The sequence below is a fragment of the Cupressus sempervirens genome, chromosome 5, assembly GCF_028749045.1.
Source record: "Cupressus sempervirens isolate cs-2001-9-10 chromosome 5, ASM2874904v1, whole genome shotgun sequence".
NCBI lineage: Eukaryota > Viridiplantae > Streptophyta > Pinopsida > Cupressales > Cupressaceae > Cupressus > Cupressus sempervirens.
The window spans coordinates 938,958,715-938,981,618 of NC_143122.1; the positions used below are offsets into that span (position 1 = coordinate 938,958,715).

General features: G+C 34.8%; 1 protein-coding gene across 3 annotated transcripts in view; it reads right to left on the reverse strand.

Moving 5' to 3' along the window:
* The window catches only part of LOC149559048 (ubiquitin carboxyl-terminal hydrolase 2-like), a 72,563-nt gene extending 62,146 nt beyond the window's left edge, over positions 1-10,417 (reverse strand). For all 3 annotated transcript variants that reach the window (XR_016365106.1, XM_089833005.1, XM_089833004.1), the window contains exon 1: positions 10,136-10,417. The gene's annotated coding sequence lies outside the window, so the exon portion shown is untranslated. The remainder of the gene's footprint in view (positions 1-10,135) is intronic.
* Positions 10,418-22,904: the final 12,487 nt, after the last annotated feature.

Genomic DNA, 22,904 nt, shown 5'->3' on the forward strand with positions numbered 1-22,904 from the left:
TAGGGAAGGGCCTTTCTCTTTAGAGTATGTGTGGGGAATAAGTTAAGGTCCGAGGTTGGGTGGTTAAGCCCCTGACAATGTTTCACCTCTCCCCAACTTGTCGGACGTACAACAGACAAAGATAAGCTATATATTCAATTGGTTACCGGAAACAGGTATTTTACTTTTATGATGTATATGCAAGACTAAGATAAGATTAATTGAGTTTTATCATCATTATAGTTATTTTACATTTAGTTGCGAGAGAAAGATTTATCTGATGGATTGCTATATCAATCTTTCATTTATATGAATAATAAATATAAGCATATCTTCTAATCTTATGTTATTGCCACAGTTAAGCAATCAGAAAGAAAGGAATGATACAATGGTATCTGAAGCCCTAATTGATTCAATGGTATCTGAAGCCCTAATTGATACAGTGGTAACTGAAACCCTAAATGATTCAATGGTAATCGATGCCTTAATCGATACAGTGGTATGTGATGCCCTAATTTTATATAGCGTTATTTAATGGTAATCGTCATTTGATTTCGATATAGCGGTATTGGATGGTAGTTGTTAATTGATATTGTTATAGTGATATTTGTACAAATATCATGAGTCAACTGATGAAGTTGTTGTATCAGATAATTATCCTAAGAAGTAGATTGAAGAGGTTGAACAGGTATTGGATCAGAAGGTTGGTAAGAGCACAAGAGAAAAAGATTATTATGAGTATTTGGTAAAGTGGAAGAACAGACTAGTTGAAGATGCGACATGGATTTCCCAATCTGAGTTGGATTCAGCTCGGGTTGTGACATCTCAATAATTCAAGAGAATCATTTCTTTCAACCCCAGTTGTCTGATGCAAAAGCATCCTGGGTTGCATTGCTATCCTGCATGTTTTCCGAGATTCTTAGTTACTATCGAGTTAAAATGTCTTGCATTGTCGAGTTCTCTATGTTTGTCGAGTCCGCAATTGCTGCCAAGTTATCTTGTGGCTGTCGAGCGATTCTTTGGTTACCGAGTTATTCTTTGGTCGCCGAGTCTTCTTTGGTTACCAAGATGCTGAGTTCCTTTAGTTGTCGAGTTCTCTTTGGCTACTGAGTTTGTTTGGGTGTCAAGTCCTTTGTGTGTCGAGTTTGTTTGGATGTCAAGTTTCCTTTGGTTACCGAGTGTTGCTAAGTTTGCCGAGTTGCAGCTTTTGATGGATTCTTCGTTTGCTGAGTTGTCTGTGTGTAGTTTCCTCATGAAGCGGACCTTGTATTTAATTTGGTGATAGGTATTTGATGAGAGCCGACTTGTGGCTTGTTTTGGCATTTAATATAAGGGTTTATTTTGTTGTATTTGCAACAGGGTGACTTGTGGCCATGCATATATTTTATAAGGTTTTGGATAGAGTCTTAGGGCATGGAAAAATTAGAGGGAAGAATGTAGAAAGAGCAAAAGCAAGCTGAATTGTGAAGTTTGGATCTTTGTGGATCAAATCTGAATTATATTGTGGTCATAACCCAAAAGGCCTTACTGTTTGGCATGCATCTAGTATTTTGATTAGGCATGCATCTAGTATATTGATGGATCTGTGAAGGCATTTGCTCCTCTATCTCCTATGTTTTGTTGTTATTTGTGTTGTTTTCCGCTATGTTTACTCTCACAGGCGGTTTGGATAATCGGGTGTGCCTTTGGCACTGGTTACCTAATCTCTCCCTGCGTCGTAACTTCAATGACTTAAAAATGGAAAAACACAATGCCAGTTTGGCTAATTTGCGAGACCCTTCCTCCAGAATTAAATCAAATTCAAATTTTAAAAAGAATTGGGAGTAGTCTAGGAGATTTAATTGGTATTGAGAAATCATCTAATAACATCAAGTTCCTTCTAAACCTAGAAAAAAGGCAAGTCAAGTCTGAAAAAAGGAAAATCATAACAAATAGACAATATATAATCTTTCTTTCGACAAATATGAAGGGCAAATAAAGGAAATAATCAATTCGGAATCTAGAAACACACTAAACCACATCAATAAAACCATGAATCTCAAAGAAATGATGAAGAACTACAAAACAAATGTAAATAAGGTGCACCCGGTGAAATCAATGATCATAGAGGAAGTGAAAGAGAACCCAATACCAATTTTAAGTAAGTCAAAAGGAAAGAAGGAGGATCAAGAGGAAGGAGAAATCATAGAGCAAGACAATAACACCGAAAACAAGGGAAAACCAACAACAACAGGACACATAGAAGAGAGAAGCATTGACATAACAGGAAGCAGCAATATGCAAGAAAAATTCCAAATCCTTCAACAATGTAAGCAATGCTATAAGGAGTCATCAGGTTTTGAAGACATCAACATTAGCAGAAAAGAGTATAATAGACTCGTGCATGAACTACTCCTAACCCAAACAAATACGAATGACCAATGGGCAATATGGGGTCAAAAACACTTGGAACACGAGGCCCCTACGAAGAATGGTCAAAAGGAACTGTGTATAAGTGAAAAGGAAGTGGAAAAGAACAAAGGAAATGATAGCAAAAAAGGATACAAAAGCAGTATAGCAAAAACTTACAAGGGTTAGATCGAGATACAGCTGAAGATCCTAGGGATGAACCAGTGGAGATCCATACAACTTGGAATCAAATAGAATCAAGAACACATAATCTAGAGAGAACTTAGATGATATAGAGCGATCTTATGAAAAGAACAATAAACAGACTCCCAAAAGATTCATTAAGGAAAGAAGAGAGACCCATGCATAAAAAGCAGAAGCAATTGGGGAATCACGAAAGCAGCCAAATCAAGATAGAATGAGAGTAGAAAATCTCAATAAAGAACAAAAAAGTTTGGAAGAAGATGCAACCAAAGAACAGACTCATCTAGAAACTCCACAAGGAATAAGTGCAAAGCACATAAAAGGGATAGCAGAATCAGAAACTCAACACTAGGCTAGTATCATCCCCCTAGCAACATCAGAGCTATGGGAAAATATCACCATCGGGAAAAAGCCAAAAAAGAAGAACGAACATCATATAAATTTTGGCAAACTCCTGAAAATGAGAAAGATCCATTTGAGGAAAGTGAGGAAATCAAGAAAAGACAAACTAGAAGGAATACAATACCAATAGAAGTGGACTCACTAATGGACAGCCTAGACTTAGAAACGATCAGTCAAAGGAGAAATACAACAAAGGATATTCTATACTAGGAAAAGTTTAGAGTAATAGACTTTCTAGAGCACCAAAGTGCAGAGCCAACCTCTAAAGCAGAAATGGCCCATAACCCAGAGGATGAAGAAATAAAAGAAATAGAGGAAGATATAGGGGAACAAATATTACAAGAACTAAGAGAAGAAGAAGAAGCAATAGGCAACAATGCATCAACATCTAACCCCTATATAGAAAACAAATTGAGTAACAAACTAGGAATTGCAGCGAACCAAGATGGGTTAACTACTCCTGAATGTGGCAAGAAGTAGAAAAAAAGAGGAAAAAATTCTTGGCTGAACTAAGAGTTAACTCAGGAAGAGTAGAAAACCAAAGGAAATTAAGCAACATTCTGAATGTAGGGAAAGGGAAGATCCTTCCCACAAAACAATGATGATCACCACATGGAATGCTAGGGCTCTAAACGCCCCTAGCAAGAAGTACTTAATTAAGCGCAATTTGACCCTCTTTGACTCAAAATTAATTCTCATCCTAGAAACAAAACTAAACAAAGGAAACAAACTAGGCAAAAGACTAGGGATCTAGAGATCAAAATTTGTAAAATCAAATGAAGCCTTAGGGGGAATTAGAGTAATTTGGAACCCCAAAGAAAATAGAGTTCATAAAGACAATCTCAAGCAAGAATTGGATGGGAGGAAAAATAAAGAGCTTCAAGAGTAATCTCCAACTAAACCTCATCAATGTTTATGGACCAGTTCTCAACAGCAGAAAAGAAGGAACTGTGACAGGAAATAGGCACACATTTGGAACAGAACAGCAATGAAAATTCTGCATAAGGGGAGACTTCAATGCAATTCTTAATCTAGATGATAAATACGGGGGCTCTCAAGTTATCACGCAAGTTATGAAAGACTTTAGAGAATGGTTTAGCAAGAATGATTTGGTAGACATACCACTAAATAATGGACACTTTTCATGGAACAACAAAAGGAAAGGATTTTGTCCAATAGCGGAAAGACTTGACAGATTCATATTTAAAGGAGATCTCAGCTCCATAAACTCAGCAATGCACTCCACAATCCTCCCATTTGCAAGCTCGGATCACTTTCCAGCCAGGATAGAATTTGAAGAAGCACACAAACCTACTAGGAATCCATTCAAATGTGCAAAAAGGTGGTTTCTAGATGAATACTTCATGACCAACATAAAAAAGTGGTGGCAAGAAAGTAATTTCAGAGGATCAAAAGTGTTTTGCTTTGTATCTAAATTAAAAATGTTTAAAGAAAACATTCTAAAATGAAACGAAAATCATTTCAACAACATATTCGAAGAGAAACTAGAAAATAAAGAACAATTAGAACTACTAAATGAAGAAATAATTAAGAATGGAATGAACAATGATAACTATACAAAAGAAAAAGAACTCTTGGCAAAACAAGAAAGCATCCTAGCCAAAGAAGAAATATACTAGCAACAAAAATCTAGAGAAACATGACTAACAGAAGGAGATCAATACTAAATTCTTTCACAACAGCACCATCAGCAAAAGAAATATAAATAGAATAATGAAAATAAAAAATGACAAAGGACATCTAATAGAGGATCCAAAAGAAATAGCAGAAGTATTCATCAACTACTACAAAAATACTCTTAATAACTTTGACAACTCAAACCTGGAAGCCCAAAAAATAATGGATAAAGCCATCGCAAAGTTAATAACACCAGAAGATGACAAAAGTCTTAACAAACCCTTCTCATTAGAAGAAATCAGATCAGCACTATTCAGTATGAACCCAAACAAATCACTAGGCCCAGATGGCTTCCAAGCATTCTTCTTTTAGAAATGCTGGAAAATCCTAGGTGCAGATCTCTGGAGAGCCATTGAAGCATGTAGAAACGTTGGATCACTCTTAATAGAATTTAACAACACCTTCCTCACTCTCATCCCAAAAAAAGAAAATCATGAAACCCCAAGAGATTTTCAGTCTATAGCACTTTGTAACACAATATATAAAATACTAACCAAAGCGTTGGCAAATAGACTCAAACAAGTTCTCCCCAAATTAATTTCGGAAGAACAAACAGGATTTGTTCCAGGCAGATCCATCTTTAATGGAATCATCACAATCCAAGAAGCCATCCATTCAACCCAAACCAACAAAAACCCTTGCATGCTAATGAAATTAGATATATAGAAGGCTTATGAAAAAGTTGATTGGAGGTTCTTATGCAAGACTTTGGAAGCCTTTGGCTTCTCTCGACAATGGATAAACCTAATCTTTACATGTACCACCACCCCTAAAATATCACTCATCCTCAATGGAACCCTGAAAGGACATCTCTAGAGGACTCAAACAAGGAGACCCAATATCACCCTTCTTATTTATTATCATGGTTGAAGCATTTGGCAGAGCCACCAAGAAAGCACAAGCAGAGGGGAAAATAAAAGAAGTAACGGTACTGAATGACACCCCAAATATAATCCACCAGCAATTCGTAGATGACACTATCCTACCTGGGGAAAGCACAAAAGAGGAAGCCCAAAACTTCAAGGAAATCATACAAACTTACACAGAGACACCCGAACAAAAAGTCAACATTGACAAATCTGAAATATATTTTTTAAATATCCTACCAAAAACACACACAAAGATTTGTAACATAATGGGTTTTAGAAAAGGATCCTTTCCCTACAAATATTTAGGAGTCCAACTTGAAAAGGGATTGAGAGACACAAAAATCTGGAATCCTATTCTAGATAAAGTGTCCAATCAAGCAGAAAATTGAAAGGGTAGATGGCTGACTAAAGCGGGTAGAGCCACTAATATTAGAGCCTTTATGTCAGCAATCCCATCTTATCAGATGCTATGTCTACCACTACCTAGAGGGGTGAAGAAGAAACTTGATAGCAAGCTTAGAGACTTCTTTTGGAAAGGAATAGATGATAACAATAAACAAGCCCTAACCAAATTGGACAACATATGCAAACCAAAAGAGCTGGGAGGTTTAGGTATTAAGAACCTAAGTTGGCAAAATGAAGCATTAGGAGCCAAATTAGTTTGGAGGATGTACCAAGAAAATGGTAGCAAATGGGAGAAAATACTTTACAACAAGTATCTCAATAGTCAAGATCCCTTGTCAATCTTCGAAACAAGGAACCCCCAAAAAGGATCAAAAACATGGAATTTTATGCTTCAATGTCGACCAATCATAAGTATCGGCTTAACATGGGATATAGGAAAAGGAAAGGAAGCACTTTTTTGAAAAGACTCTTGGGATGGGCAGCCAGCCCCAGATAACTAAAATTTGCCTGGTAACATAAAAAACACAATAGCACAATGGGAAAGCAAGTTTCGGACTACAAACAAATGAATACAATAGAAAGGATAGAAACTTGGGAGTGGAAATCAGTAGAAGAAACCAATCTCTCAGATCAAGAAAAACAAATCTATCACAATTTCCTAACTAAAAGACATGTAGACCACAAATATAGAAAGGATAAACTTACATGGGGTGCATCTAAAAATGGACAATACAGTGTAAAGCAAGGATACAATATGATAATCAACTCCCAAAGATGGGAAAAGGCTACTATCCCTCTAAAATTATGCTGGGCTTCCGCATGTCTCCCAAAAGCAAGAATTTTCCTATGGGCAGCAACTCAAAACAGAATCCTAACAGCAGATAGATTCACAAAGATGGGCTACGAAGGACCCTCAAGATGCCAACTCTGCAAAAATGCTTTAGAAATAGCAGAACATTTGCTCTACCAGTGTTCATTTACAGAGAAATGTTGGAACTGGCTATGCCAAAAGCTAAATTGGCCTTTAGCCCGACCAAGCAAATTAGGAAAGAATAGAATATATAGTAAACTCTGGAACATTTCCCCTTCAATCCTATTATGAGAAATATGGAAAGAAAGAAACTGGAGAATTTTCAACACCACTAAAATCAAGTTCCCCTCATTTCTTAACAAAGTAGAAGCAAGCATCACTGAAGTAATGGATAACCACCTTAAAAACTCAATTAAAGAGGAAGAAACATTCACTGAACAGGATGCGAAAATGCGAAAAAATTGGACCCAATTGATAAACACACCCCTGATTTACCCCAAGGAGAACAAAAACACAAAGCAAGTGTGTAGATGGGATCCCCCCCCAGTAGGTTGGTGCAAACTAAACTTTGACGGAGCCTCAACTTCCCCTCATTTCTTAACAAAGTAGAAGCAAGCATCACTGAAGTAATGAACAACCACCTTAAAAACTCAATTAAAGAGGAAGGATCATTCACTGAATGGGATGCTGAAATGCAGAAAAATCGGACCCAATTGATTAACCCACCCCTGATTTACCCCAAGGAAAACAAAAAAGCAAGACAATTGTGTTGGAAACAATTGATTAATTGTGTATTATCTTTGATGTTGCACAAAATGTCATATCATTGCCAGTCAGTGTATGTTGAGCTCACTCGGGCATTGAAGACAGTTTCATGTGTCTGTCGAGCATTCCATTGTTTGCCTAGTTCAGAAGACAGTGTCTACCAAGTTCACTCGGGCATCAAAAGAAAGTTTGCAGAAGTTGAGTGTTAACTGAGCTCACTCGGCTAATGAAGGAAATGTTGGATGGAACCGGTGTTAACCAAGCTCACTCGGTTACCAAAGGAACTTCGTGAATATGCAGTATTAACTGAGTTCACTTGGTTAACACAGAAAAATTGCTTTGAGTTGGTATCTACCGAGCAAGGTCAGCTAACAAAGGATTTTCTTGTTTTGGCATATTGAGTTCAAGTAATTTGTTTGTTGGTTCTAGCCGACTGAAAAGATGAATATTAATTATTCTAAGTTGTATTCAAGCCGACTTGACAATGTGTAAGATATAAATATAAGGTCAAGTTAAGGATTGAATGTGTGGAACATAATCGAAGATTTGATGATGCTTAGAGGAAGCGAATTAGAAGGACAAACAGATTATTCTTGTTGAGGTGCAAAGATACATTTGATTGGGAAGGATCAAGTATACAAGTCAGAATTGAGATCTGTAATCAGCAACTCAGTTGCATCAGAAATCAGGTCATCTCATTGTTAATCTCTAAACATTGTCGCAGTGATCTAAATCTCTTAAACAGAGTTGGCTTAACAGCTATTTGTAAATCCTCTAACAAGGTGACATTTCTATTGAATTGTTCTCGAAAATCTCTAGTCGGGCGATTGCAATAATCAGAAGATTTGGTCTTTGATCGGATGAGAAAATAAATGGCAACCTTAAAATTAGTTACAATCAACAAAGCAAAAATAACAAAGGCAGGGAGTAACTCCAAACAAAAGCTAAGACAAATGAAGATTTCAAATAACCCTTTTTCATCCACCTAATATCATGACATCTGTCGGAAAGGAATCATTTTAATAGACCCCTAAAAGCACAAGGTTTAACCTCATTCTATCAAAGAAACCGTACCCTCGAAAATTTGAATCATCATTATAGGAAATACAAATTGGTTGAAGGTTGAAATTATCAATGAATCTAAATCAAACAGGAAACCAACTTAATATGCATTACACTTCTCAAGTACACAATCAATCTTAAACTCCAAAAGATAGAAAACGATGAATTGCATAATAAAACCAGGGCAAAAAGAATTCTTTTAAACAATCTATCAACATAAACAATTTAATATAAAATAAAATAAAATAAGGGATTAAAAATACCAAGTTTAGACACAAACTCTAAAAACAAATTAAATTAAGAAACAAGGCACATAATAGAAACTAAAGCAAAACAGACGATACGACTAATCTTCATCATAAATCCATTCCTTCTACTATGAATTCTTATTGCTAAAACTAACATTCTTCCATGAGGTTGGAGTTTTTGGATTTTGCAAAGCATCAAATACAAGCGAGGATAAAAGCAAGTCCTCGCAGCTACAAAATAAGATGGGACACTTACCAAGAGTTTTGGAGAAGACAAACATTGACTTCTTTACAAAAAAGGAATGCCCTTTACAAATTATGTAACCGGGGGCATGCCCCTTTTAAATTTGTAATAAGACTTTGGTCCCCAAGTAAGAGACAAATGCACAAATTATCTCAATATAAAAGGAATGGGTATGCCTCTTTTAATTAAGTAAATTGTGTATGATAATTGTCCCGGGCAAGATTGGAGGTTTTCTTCTTCGTTCTTTCTTATCAGTGCCCATTTGAATGGAGACTCTGTAATTTCTTTCTTTTATAATAAATATAATATATGACTTCAGCCTTTTACCGATAAACAAAAAATGATCACCAAGTATGATCTCAAATGTCAATGCTTCAAAAAAAAATTATGTAGGTTATTTCCAGAAATCTTGTTGTAACAAAATGGCAAATAGCAGAAATGGAACAATGATGAATGGTTTAAGGGTGTTTTTTTTTCATGGTTGCTGAAGCAAATCTCTGCAATTCTTTTAGTATCCAGGGTAAGGTGGTGTCGGGGGCTTTTTGTCTGAGCTTTGTGATGTAAAAATGTAATTCGGTTTAAATGATGAATAAAAAAATAATATTACCAACCAAAATAAAAATGCAAAAACAGATAGCAGATGCCCAAAATCTCTAATATGATTAAGAAGTTAATAATTTAAAAAATCAATTAAATGTTGTTTCTGCTACTGAATAATTTTGTTGAGTGATAACTTTATGGGGATTCCCTGTTCTTTCAGACAAAATATAATTTTATGAAACACGTTTCAAATCTAATATTCGAGATTTTGAGAGGTTCTGATGAATTTCAAACTGCTTTTCCGCAATAATTTAATCACTTATGCTGAATACAACCAACTTCAAATTCTACACAGCTCAGAATTTGGACAGGGTTTGATATATTTCACCTGCTGTTTCTCCCGGGATTTGAAATTCGGAATTCTTTTTTCATCAATAAATATATGCATATTTCAAACGACATTATGATCTAAATCATTTTGCAAGGAAATAAATCCTGGGTTTAGGCCATTATAAATTACCTTCACTATCGGGAACCTTACTTGAAGCAGTTTCACATTTAAAGAAAGGTCAGTTACAGATTGTAATTGATATGTAAACTTGTCTTGGTACGCTAAATGAACTCCAAAAATCCGCTCATTGTAATTCGCACTAAAGGCTTTCCCAACGCGTGTCTACAACATTACAAATAGATCTGCACACCAATATTTCCCTCGCCTTCGTTGCTCTTATTTTCTCAATATATCTGATATATGGTTTGAAAATTTGAAGGCCTAAGGTGATTTCGTCCATACAATTTTAGACGTTTTCAATTTTCTAGACTCGCCTAGGGTTTAGTATTTGTGAGTGACACGCCCAATAATAGTCTCCGTTAATTAAACATTTTAAATAATATTTATTTTTTAATGTGTTATATTTTAAAAGAATGTTCTGATATAATGATATACTGAAAAATGCTATAATATTTAGTGTCATTCTTAATTTCTAACATATTCTTACTTTTATTTAGGTGTATTTTTTTATGTTTGAATATACATTCTCTATTTATATATTAAATTCACATATGTTGATTCGATTTCAAAAACCTAAAATAACAGTCACAAGTATTATTGATTATCATTCAAATTCACAAACATTTGCTAGAAAAATATATCAGATGTTTTTTGATATAAAAGCAGTCAAAACTAGGGAGCTAGCCCATTACAACAGTGGTGGCATAACTAGCAGAAAGCCAGCCAACAACCACACACAGCACCCTTAACGATTTACATCAAAAACAAAAGTAGCAAAATAATGATAATTAAAAGTACTAGGGATCCAACCCTTAGGACTAGCAGAGTTTAATAGTTTAAAAAGCATATAGGTGGTCATCGCATTGTACCACCTATAGCCCAGAACAAAGTTTAACCAAAAAAACAAAACCATCAGCAAAGGATGGAGAGTGAGAACCAACAGAGTACCAAACACAACATAAAACAAAAGGCCACTATGTGACATCTTTTTTCTTTCCTTTTCCAGCTAGGAGCACCTTGGCCCAGTCTTTAGCAAGGACGCCATAGAGAAGCTTCGAGTCCTCCTTCCCTAGGTTCTCCTCCTCTGGTGCATTAGCCAGCAGTTGTAGAGTAGTAGCAACCACGTGAGTCACCTTAAGGGTGAACTTTGAGAACATGGAGAAGCCCTCCTCCATCACGTTGCACCTGTCTTTGAGCTCCTGGAGATCCTTTCGGGTAACCTCCCCTTTCTGCTCCGCTCCCAACTTTAACTCCTTGTTGTCCACCAGAGTTTTGTTGCTATCCTGCACCACAAGATTGTTAGTGGGGGCCTTTAGGTTAACCAAACCTACATTTTCCGTTGGGGAGGATATAGTGTCAACAGAGTCAATCACGGTTTTGGAGTTCTCTTGGTTGTCAGTAGGAGGTTGGGTGATGGTGGTAGGGACATTCCATCTAGGGTATCATCCCACTTCTTCACTGTTGGAAGCATGAATACTAATGATATTCCAGTGAGGGAGTATGGTAGAAACATGACTAGATCATTACCATGATGATATGTTACATTCATGGCTGTGTTTGTCATTGATGTCAACATAGCAATTTTCTATAGTATCCTAATAGAAGAACAACGGTAAAGATCAAGTTGATATAGACAGATCATTGAGTACTTTCAGTAGCGAGGTTAAAGGGAGATTATATTATGTGTCTAGTATACGTAGCTAACCTCAGAAGTATAAGATATTAAGTCTACAAGAAGTTATGCAAGTTTCGATGAAGATTGTTCTGAGATAGAGTTTACATAGGCATGTTTTGGTAAACTTGTTATATCTCTTAGTGTAAGGAAACTCAGGTGCGGAAATAGCTTCCTACACTAATCCCTTAAGGAGAGTATTGTGCAAATTCTATTTAAATCCTTACAATTTTAGATTCAATATTATGTAAACAACAATATTGCAGTCAACCACAAAAACAGAAAATAGATAAAGAAAGAAAACACAAACACAAAGATATGCCGGTGGAGAAAAACCTTTCAGTAAAACAACCCCACCCCTTCAAAACCTACACAATGTATTATCTTCAACACAAAGGTTACAACACACTTGCAATGCAAGTTCTTTCAAGACACAGAAGACTAATCCAATTGCAACAAAACACTATCAACAATACACTTTTCACTCCCTCCTATATTCAACCCTAAAGTCGCTCATATCATGTGCTTTCCATTTTCAAGGCAACTTCCAAAGAACAATTGTATTACGGTTTTACAATTCTCTGAAAAAGTAGGAAGCCAAAAAAAATTTTGGGGCGATGCCTCAAACCCCACGCACTAGATGAAGACTTGAGTGTACAGTACTTGATGATCAATTGCCACATGTCTTATCGTCTTCACCTATCATCATATCTTCCAAAGATAGCTCTTACACATCATAGGAATTTTTCATAACCGTTTCAATCATGATCTCCTTAGACACAATTCAAGATGTCGACACCTACAAATGGAGTGACACACCAACATGCCAACTAGACATGTACACTCACACTTAATTACATTATTTGCAAAAAATACATTTACAAAACAAATAATAAGAATAGGAATTATCCAAGGTTGAGACACCTTATTCCTAACATTCTCCCACTTGTCGAATACATTGTAAGCGCAACAGGAACTAATTGCTATAGGCCTAAAGGCCCATAGACTCTGAACACCACCTGAACTTCTCTATGCCCACTAGTTTCATTAATGCATCTGCAACATTCTTTATAGTATCTACCTTCTCCAAATTTACCTTGTTATCTTCCACCATATCTCTCACAAAGTGAAAATGCACATCAATGTGCTTCGTTTTGGCATGGAAAGTTGGATTCTTTGCAAGGCAAATAGCACTCTGACTATCGTACCAAATAGTAACATGTCCTACATCAACACCAATTTCATAACACAATATCCTAAGACAAATGGCTTCCTTACAAGCATGAGTGGCAACCATGTACTCAGCTTCTGTAGTGGACAAAGCAACCACAGGTTGTCGCTTATTCATCCAACTGATGACACAACCAAACATAGTGAACACATAAAGACTGGTGGATTTGTTGCTGTCAATATCACCTGCCCAATATGAATCCACAAACCAACAAATGCAGAGCTCCAGAAGAGTTACCATGATAACAAATGGAGTAATCTGATGTACCCCTCAAATATCTGAATACTCGCTTAACTGCATCCCAATGTACCCGTCCAAGATTAGCCATAAACTAGCTTAGAACTCCCACTGCTTGGGCAATGTCTGGTCTAGTACAAACCATAGCATACATAAGACTGCCAATTGCACTAGCATAAGGTACTCTACTCATGTCCTCCCCTCACTAGGAGATTTTGGACAATCATCTACAAATAACTTTGTTCCCATAGAAACAGGAACACAAAATGGTCTACAATCTGCCATGTTGAACCTATCCAACACAGACTTCACATACATACTCTGACTCAACCAAAGTTTTGTGTTAGACCTATCTCTACTGATTTTCATACCCAAGATGTAACTTGCTGCCCCAAGATCTTTCATCTCAAACTATGCTGGCAACTGAGATTTAAAATAAAAAATCATACCCTTACCCTTCCCAAACAGCAACATATCATCAACATATAATGCAACAATAAGAAAGCAATCATTTTCAACTCTGAAATAAACACAATGATTTGGTTTCAATCTTACAAATCCAAATGACAACACAAATGCATCAAACTTAAGGTACCACATCTTAGGAGATTGTTTCAAACCATACAAAGACTTCCTTAATCGGCAAACCAAAGATTCTTTACCTTTAACAATGTAGTGCTCGGGCTATGACATAAATCTCTTCCTCCAAATCACCATGAAGGAAAGTTGTCTTCACATCCATCCATTCTATCTCTAAATCATATGATGTAGCAAGAGATAACAAAAATCTAATGGATGTCGACTTTGCAACAGGAGAGAATATTTCACCATAATCATTCCCTCTACCTTTGAATACCCCTAATAGGGTCCATCCTCTAATGAGGAATATTTATATTAGTACATCATCTTGTGGGTATCATTCCCACCAGGATTTTCCCTTTGATCAAGGGTTTCCCTAGTTAACATATCTGGTGTAATTGTCAATGTGCATCTTGTTATGGTTACGTTTTACTTTGGTTGAACGGATAAGATTGTTTAATATTGACAAATGTTTTAATTATTGGATAACTAATTCACCCCCCCCCAATTATCTTGGTGGAATATTATTTCTAACAATTGGTACCAGAGCATCAGGTCCTTGAAGATAAAGTTTAACAACTTTGGGAGATCCATGGCAAACATGTTTAGGAAAGATAGTTTGAAGTTCGATGGAACAAATTATGATAGTTGTAAGGAAAAGATGAAGACACATTGCTTGTGTATGGGTCCAGGATATTGGATCTTGACAAAAGTATCAAAGACAATCATTCTTGAAAGTGATTTGGAAACTTGTATTGAGGAAGAAATAGATTTTTTATGTGCAACATGAGAACCAGAGAAGCACTATTGTTAGGTAAAATAACTTGATACTTCACATTTGATTTGGAAAGCTTTGGAAAATAGTTTTGAAGGTGATGAACATTCTAAGAAATTGAGGCTACAAAGTTGGATTTGTGCATTTCAAGATGCTAAAATTATGGAAGATAGATCTTTAAGAACATATGTAGGCAGAATATTAGAAATCGCAGCAAGTATTAGATCTCAAGGAGGAACCAAAGAAGATGATGAGGTTATGTTATTGAAGAGCTTAACAACACTATTTAAGTTAGCAGTTCAAATGATACAGCTGTTGATATCTTGTACCAAAGATTTCACAAAGGAGACATTGCTGGGGAGACTTGAAGTAGTTGAGAATAAACGTAGACAGTCTGGAGAATTGACCATAACAAAAAAAACTTTCAGTGCCTTGAACATGCGACCTAGTTTATCAAAGAGCACAAGTGCTAAAGGAGACTTTACTAGCAGGAGCAGATCCGATGAGGACCAAAAGATTGAAGGAGTAGCCCTTCTGGTAAGAAGAGAAAAGGATAGTAAGAAAAAATTTAAATGTTGGACTTGCAATGAATTTGGTCATTATGCATCTAAATGTCTTAAAAGAGAGAAAAAAGTATAAAGGAAATTTCAAACCTAGAAGAGATAGAGAGTGTCTTCTATGTGAAAATGAAGAAGATGAATCTGATGAACAAGCAGCAAGTGCTAGTGATGATGAAATAGGATTTGTAGCAATTAAAGAAGAAAATCCAGAGAAAGTAGCTTTGGTATCACAGGTTGAAAAGAAATCTTATTAGATAATTGACAGTGGTTGTTCACATCATATGACTGGTGATATGAACAAGTTTGTTGATTTCAAAAGTCAGGATGGAGGCATTGTCAGAGTTGGAAACAATACATCATATCATGTTAAAGATATTAGATCTATAACTCTTGATGGTAAAACTAACATTGAGGATGTATATTTTGTTAATGGATTGAAGCACAATCTTTTGAGTGTTGGACAACTAGTGGATAAAGGTTATCAGTTGTAGTTCAAAAAAAAACATGCATGATTAGAGACAAAGATGGAAAGATAATTGGAATAGGAACCATATCTAGAGGTAATGTATTTCAGTTGAATCCTATTGAAATGACATGTTTAATTGCAAATGTAGATGATAGGTGGTTATGGCATAAGAGATTTTTTCATATAAACTTTGAAAGCATTGTAAAGACTAGTAGTATGTTTGCAGTTAGAGACTTGTCTAAGATTATAAAACCTACTAACACAATTTGCAAGGAATGTGTATTGGCAAAGTATAACAGAACTTATTTTCCCTGCAAGAAGTTTACTACTACAACAAAATTGGATATTGTACACAGATCTCAGTGGTCCTACGAAGAGTAAAGGATTCTATGGTGAAAGGTATTTCATGATTTTAGTTGATGACTTTTCTAGAATGATGTGGGTTGCATTTCTTAAAGAAAAATCTAAGGCATTTGATAAGTTCAAGATATTCAAGATTAGAATTAATAATGAATCAGGCATGAAAATTAAATGTCTAAGATCAGATAGGGGAGGAGAGTTTACTTCAAATGAGTTTAACATCTTTTGTGAAGCTAATGGAATTAAAAGATGGTTATCAGGCCCAAGAACCCCTAAACAGAATGGTATAGCAGAAAGAATAAACAAGTTAGTAACAAAAGCAGCAAGAGCTATGTTAGTTGAGAATGATGTATCCAAGATGTTTTGGAGAGAAGTTGTGAATACAACACTCTACACTATGAACAAAGTGCAAATCAGGAAAGATGCAAACAAGATCCCTTTATGAACTATGGTCTGGTCATTCACCTACAATTAAGTATTTCAGAAATTTTGGTAGTAAGTGTTATCTCAAAAGAGATGATGATATCGGTAAGTTTGATGCTAGAAGTGATGAAGGTATATTTATTGGTTATTCATTGAAAAAAAAGGCTTATAGATGTTATAATCTGAGAACTAGGATTATTATGGAAAGTGCAAATATGAGAGTTGACAAGAAATTCAGGATACAAGAAAGAATAGTTGATTACAATTTAGATGATGATGTTGTTACTAAACCAAGGAATGATGAAGTATTCCTTGAGACTAACAATAATTTGCAGAATGAAGGAGAGCTAAGGCGGGAACAAAGCTCGAAACCTTCAATAGAGCCAAGAGTTGAGATGACAACTCCAACTTCGGGTAAGAATATGGCAAAGAATCATCCACCCGAGCATATCATCGGAAGCAAAGATAAAGGTGTGATGACAAGAAACAGAATCAATGAAGAACTATGTTTGATATCTCAAATTGAACCTAAGAATGTAGATGAAGCATGTAAAGATGACTATTGGAAGCAAGCTATAAAAGAGGAATTGGATCAGATAGTAAAGAATGAGACATGGGAATTGGTCCCCAAACCAACAAATAAGAATGTGATAGGAACTAAATGGGTATTTAGGAACGAGATGAATGAACAAGGTGAAGTTGTAAGGAACAAGGCAAGATCGGTATGTAAAGGTTACTCACAGCAAGAAGGAATAGACTATGATGAAACTGTAAGAAACAATAAGATAGAGCAAGGAACGAGAAATAATCCAAGTAAGTTAAGTGTGAAACAATGTTACCATGAGATAACCAAAATCCAAGAGCATACACCAAGATGGTTCAACAATGGAGACAAGGATTTATAAGGGGAAAGCAAAGAAAACCCCTTGTGAGTATTATGAATGAAGGCACATGCCTAGAGAAGAGAGAGAGAGAATGTTGGAGCAGAATAGCTCAATACAATAACATCAAATTGATGAGTGTAAAGAAGAAAGAAAGAGGAACATCTCTTTTAAAGAGATGAGAAAGGAGTTGCATGTGTAACTCCCATTTCTATGAATGCCACATTCATAATAGGTGTGTGCAAAGTGTCACAATACTCTTAAGGAGGATAAACTAAATTCCTTAATAAAGGAATTATAAAAATGAGTTGTCCTCACATGTCGAATAAAGGAGAAACAATGACATGTCCTCCACATGTGTACAATAGGACAAACTACATTTAGGGATCCTTGGAATATCCCAATTAAATACATCCAAGGGAAGATTAACCTTTCTAACAAATTTGCAAATTTGCATACCTAAGAAGTAATGTAAAATACCTAAATCATTCATTTGAAATTTCTGTTTAAGTTGAAACTTAATATCAGAAATCAAAGCATCTGAACTAGAAGTGAGAATTAGATCATCTACATAGACAATAACAATGATAATATCATCGTTAGTATGTTTAATATACAAATTAGGATCATTCTTACTTCTAGAAAAACTTTGAGAAATAAAGAAAGAATTAATTTTAGAATACCATTCTCTAGGTGATTGTTTAAGACCATAAATAGATTTTTTCAATTTGCAAACCAGATTTTCACTACATTTCTTAACAAATCCAAGAGGTTGAGCCATATAGATTTCTTCATGTAAATCACCATTTAAGAAGGCACTTTTAACATCCATTTGATGAATGGGCCAATTCATTTTAGATGCTAAAGCAAGAACTAATTTGATAGTAGGCATTTTAGCAACATGAGCAAAAGTTTCATTATAGTCTAATCCTTCAATTTGTGAAAAACCACTAGCAACTAGTCTAGCCTTAAATTTACTAATTTCATTATTAGTATTCAATTTTGTTTTGTATAACCATTTACATGAAACTATATTCTTTCCATGAGATAACTTGACTAAGTCCCAAGTTTGATTAGCAATTAAAGAGTCATATTCCTCTTACATGGCTTTTTGCCAATGAGGTTGAGAGTTAGCTTGATCAAAAGACTTAGGATCGTTAGAGTTCATAATAGTAGTCATCAAAGCATAATTACAATAATTAATCCTTCTATGTTTAATTCCACCAAATCTAGAAATGTAGTCATCACTTTCATTGATTAAGTTTTGAGCCCATTTAAGTTTACGTTTAGTTGCAATGGAATTATCACTAGAGGAAGAATCATTATCAATAAAAGCATCATTAGTAGCTACTTGAATATCATTACTTGTAGGAGCAGAAATAATAGGTGGTACTTGAGTTGAAGGGTTAAGAGGAGGAGTAGGGGTTAAGAGAAGGAGGTTGGTCCTCCACCAGCACAATTTTAGTGCCACTGAATTCTGCATCATGTGTAGTAGAACAGTCATGGACTCCATTTTCTGCAATACAAACATCTCTAGCAACTTGAACTTTGTTAGTAGTGGAATCATAAACACAATAACCCTTAGTGTTTTCATCATAACCAACAAACATATAAGGAGATGACTTAGCATCTAATTTATGCCTTTTCTGTTTAGGAGTATGAACATAAGCAACAGATCCAAAAATCCGCAAATGATGTAAATCAGGTTTCCTACTAGACCAAGCCTCTTCTGGAGTAATATCCTTGAGAGCTTTGGTAGGAGTCCTATTAAGAATATAAGTTGCACAAAACATGGCTTCAGCCCAAAATTTATAATGCAGATTCTTAGCATGCAACATGCTTCTAGCCATTTCAACAATGATCTGATGCTTTCTTTTCGCCACACCATTTTTCTGTGGTGTATAAGGAACAATAAGCTCATGTTTAATTCCACATGATTTCAAATAAGAGTGAAAAGCATTATTCACATATTCCTTTCCATTATCAGTTATGAGAATTTTAAGTTTAAAACCATATTGCCTTTCAACATATAACTGAAATTCAATGAATATGTCAAGAACTTGATCCTTGCTATGCAAAAAATAGATCCAAGTTTGTCTAGAAAAATCATCAACAAAGGTAAGTGCATACCGAGAACCTTGGATGGAGTTATTCTCCATGGGGCCCAAAAGGTCACTGTGGACAAGATGCAACTTATTAGTTGCCTGCCATGATTTTCCATTTGGAAAGGGCTCCCTATGCATCTTACGACTCATACAACCTGTACAAGCAATCTTAGAAGGAATAATGTGAGGCAAGCCATCAACCATATTGTTTTTTTGCGTTAAAGTAATATAATCCGAATTTAAATGGCCAAGTCTTTCATGCCATATATTGAAATCAATAGAAGTATGTAAAGAATGTCATGAACTAGCAAATTCATGGAATTTAAATAAGTTGTCATTATCCATTTTAGCATGAGCAATCACTTGTTTAGTTTGAGGATCTATGACATAACATGTATCTTTATAGAATTCAACTTTATAGTCCTGACATAACTGTGAAACAGAAAGCAAATTAGTTTTCAGATTAGGTACATACAATACGTCATGCAATTTACCATTAGGAATAGTTACATCACCTAAACCTTCAACTTTACAAGTCTGATTATTAGCTAACTGAATAGGAATGTTAGCAATATCAGGTTGTAGAGAATCAAAAATTTCTTTATGAGAAGTTACATGTTGTGATGCACCACTGTCAACAATCCATTCTAAAGGTCTACAAAGATTAAGACTACAAGTAAAAGCATGACGAGAATTAGAACTAGTAGAGTTACCTTTTTTATGATTTGATTTTTGATTATGGTTACTGATATTCATAGGTTTTTTATCATTTTGCTTTTTAAAACAATTATTGACAACATGACCATCTTTGCCACAATAAGAACAATGAGGTTTGGAATTGGAATGATTCCTTTGATTATTAGTATTACTATTGTTATTATGATTATTGTTATGGTGATTGTTATTATTGTTATATTTCGCATGAAATTTATTGTTGAAATTATTAGAATTAATATTATATTGTTTGTTGTTATTATTATTATTATTATTTGAACAAAAATTATTATTTGAATTTCGAGAGATAAATGCATGTTCAGTTGATTTAAGGGTACCAAACTGAATTAGCTTAGCTTCTTCCTGTCTTAATAAAGTTTGAAAAATAACATAAGTTAACTGAGTAGTTAAAGTAGGAATAGTAAGTTGTGCATGAACATTAGTTATAAACTGTTGAAACTGTCTAGGAAGACACTTTTTAAGAATAAGATGAATTAAACGAATGTCCTCTAACTGAACACCTAAAGCAATAATTTGGCTTTTAATAGAATCAAATTTTAACAGAAATTCATCCATACTCTTAAAATCTGTATACCTGAGATCTTCAAGTTGATCCCGCAACTGTATTTTGCGGTATTCATCTCCACTTTTATACTTGGTTTGCAAGATTGACCAGGCATCATGAGCTTTAGAAGAGTGTGCAATTAACACATAAATCTGGAATAATGGAAATACCAATTAAACCTAAAGCTTCTTCATTTTTAGTTTTTCAAGTATCTTTTTCGTATTGGGTAACCGCTGAACCAGGTTCAATAGAAGGATCAGTGGCTATCTCGAAGAGGTGTTTAAAACGAAAAATGAATGAAATATGAGTTTTCCAGGAATGATAATTAGAATGACTAAGTTTTATTTCTGGAATTAAGGTTGACATCTTTATGAAAAAAAAATGCCCCCCCTAATAGAAATATGACTTATACGTTAACTTGAATTAAAACAAAACGTGATGATGGAACTATGAATAAGTTTCTAAAAAAAATAATATAACTCTGCAACAAAATGTTAGCACAAGGATTAATTTGAAATAAAAAAGAATCCTGCAGAAGCATTTTTAGAATAATTAAATGATTATAGCCTAAAACAACGAATCCAACTTTCTATATTTAGGATGGCTATATTAATGATTCCTAATGATTAAAAAATGTAATACAACATTTAAGTGTTTTTTATTGAAAAAAGATAGAGGAATCTAATTTGTTATAATTAAGATGATACAGAATGATTGAAGAAAGAAAACGTAAAAGAAAGTAACTGCCAAAAGAATGAGAAAGCTGCTAAATAACTGAAACCACTGACATGCAGAGGTCCAGGACGGCAAAATGACAAATGCAAATAAACAAAGATGAAAAAGTTATGCAGGCATAAGGACAAGCTGCACACAAAAAATAGTAAAAAAAAACTTGCGGATTATGCAGATAAAGAGGAGTCACAGAAGGTGAGCCTTCAGATAAACCCTGAACATGTAGGTTCTTCTGATTATGAGGACTCACAGAAGGCGATTCTTTTATGGTAGTTTGTGCTACTGCCACTGATTCACGTCCTCCAAACAACAAAAGCACCTTTATGGCATTTTATCCTTATAGCAGCCTCTTTACGAACTGTGTAACAGATCTTTTTGTCAAAACAACGTTCCCTACGCTTTTCTTGAAATCTTGCAAGAGATGCGATTGGGGCTTCTAAGATTGATTGCACTAATAAAAACGACTGAAAGATGAAACGTTTGAAGAGAAAAAAAAGGTACAAAACAAAAAATGTTAACCAGGGTTCTGAGTAGAGGGGTATGGCGGCGAGGTGCTTCGGCGGATCAAATGTCAATCTGCCGAGGAAGGTCCCCGGGCCAAAATGCAGAGAATGCAAGCTCGTAAGAGAAGATCTTCACTTTGAAGCGATCTGGCACCCTTGTTGTAGGGCTAGCTGAGATACGTATGGAGCCGCGTGGTGAAGACAGAGCGAAGGATAAGACTGTGCGTCTTTGGGATGCTCGCAGTGGAAAATAATCTCAGCATGAATACATACAATGTTCTTAGCGTGAATATCTAATTAGGGTTTCTAATTAGATACTAAAAAGAATGAGATTTTTAAAAAAAACTCCAATCGATCTACAAATAACCAAGGAAAGATACTAAAAAAAACTGAATGAAGGTATGGAAAGAATGAGATTTTTTTTTTAAATCTCATAGATTTAAAATCTTTTTATATTTTAAAATAGATGTATTATGATAAAGATTAGAAATTTATTTATTTTACAAATATGAATATGAAATGTTTTAAATTAGCTCTATATATATATATATATATATATATATATATATATATATATATATATATATATATATATTGAAATGAAATATAAAATTTAAAATAGAGTTATAAGGAATGTTTAAATTTCAAATTTTTTTAAAAATTAATCTAAATATATAAAAAAAGTTTTAAAATTGCACAAATTAGAATAAAAAAAAATGCTATCTAATAAATGCTTCTTGTTTTGGCGACACGCCTTCCAAAACAAGAGCAAAAAAAAAAATGAAAAATTTTGAACAATGAACCCTTTGGCGGCAAGCCTTCCAAAGAGGGTTAGTAAACAATGATAAATAAATGATATAATAAAAATCTGCACACAAAGGATGTTAGAATGAGCAAAAAATTGCAACACAAACTTCTTCTCTCAATGACGTCTCCAAATAAGGTGTGCTCCAATGAATGGCAGCCTTCAACACA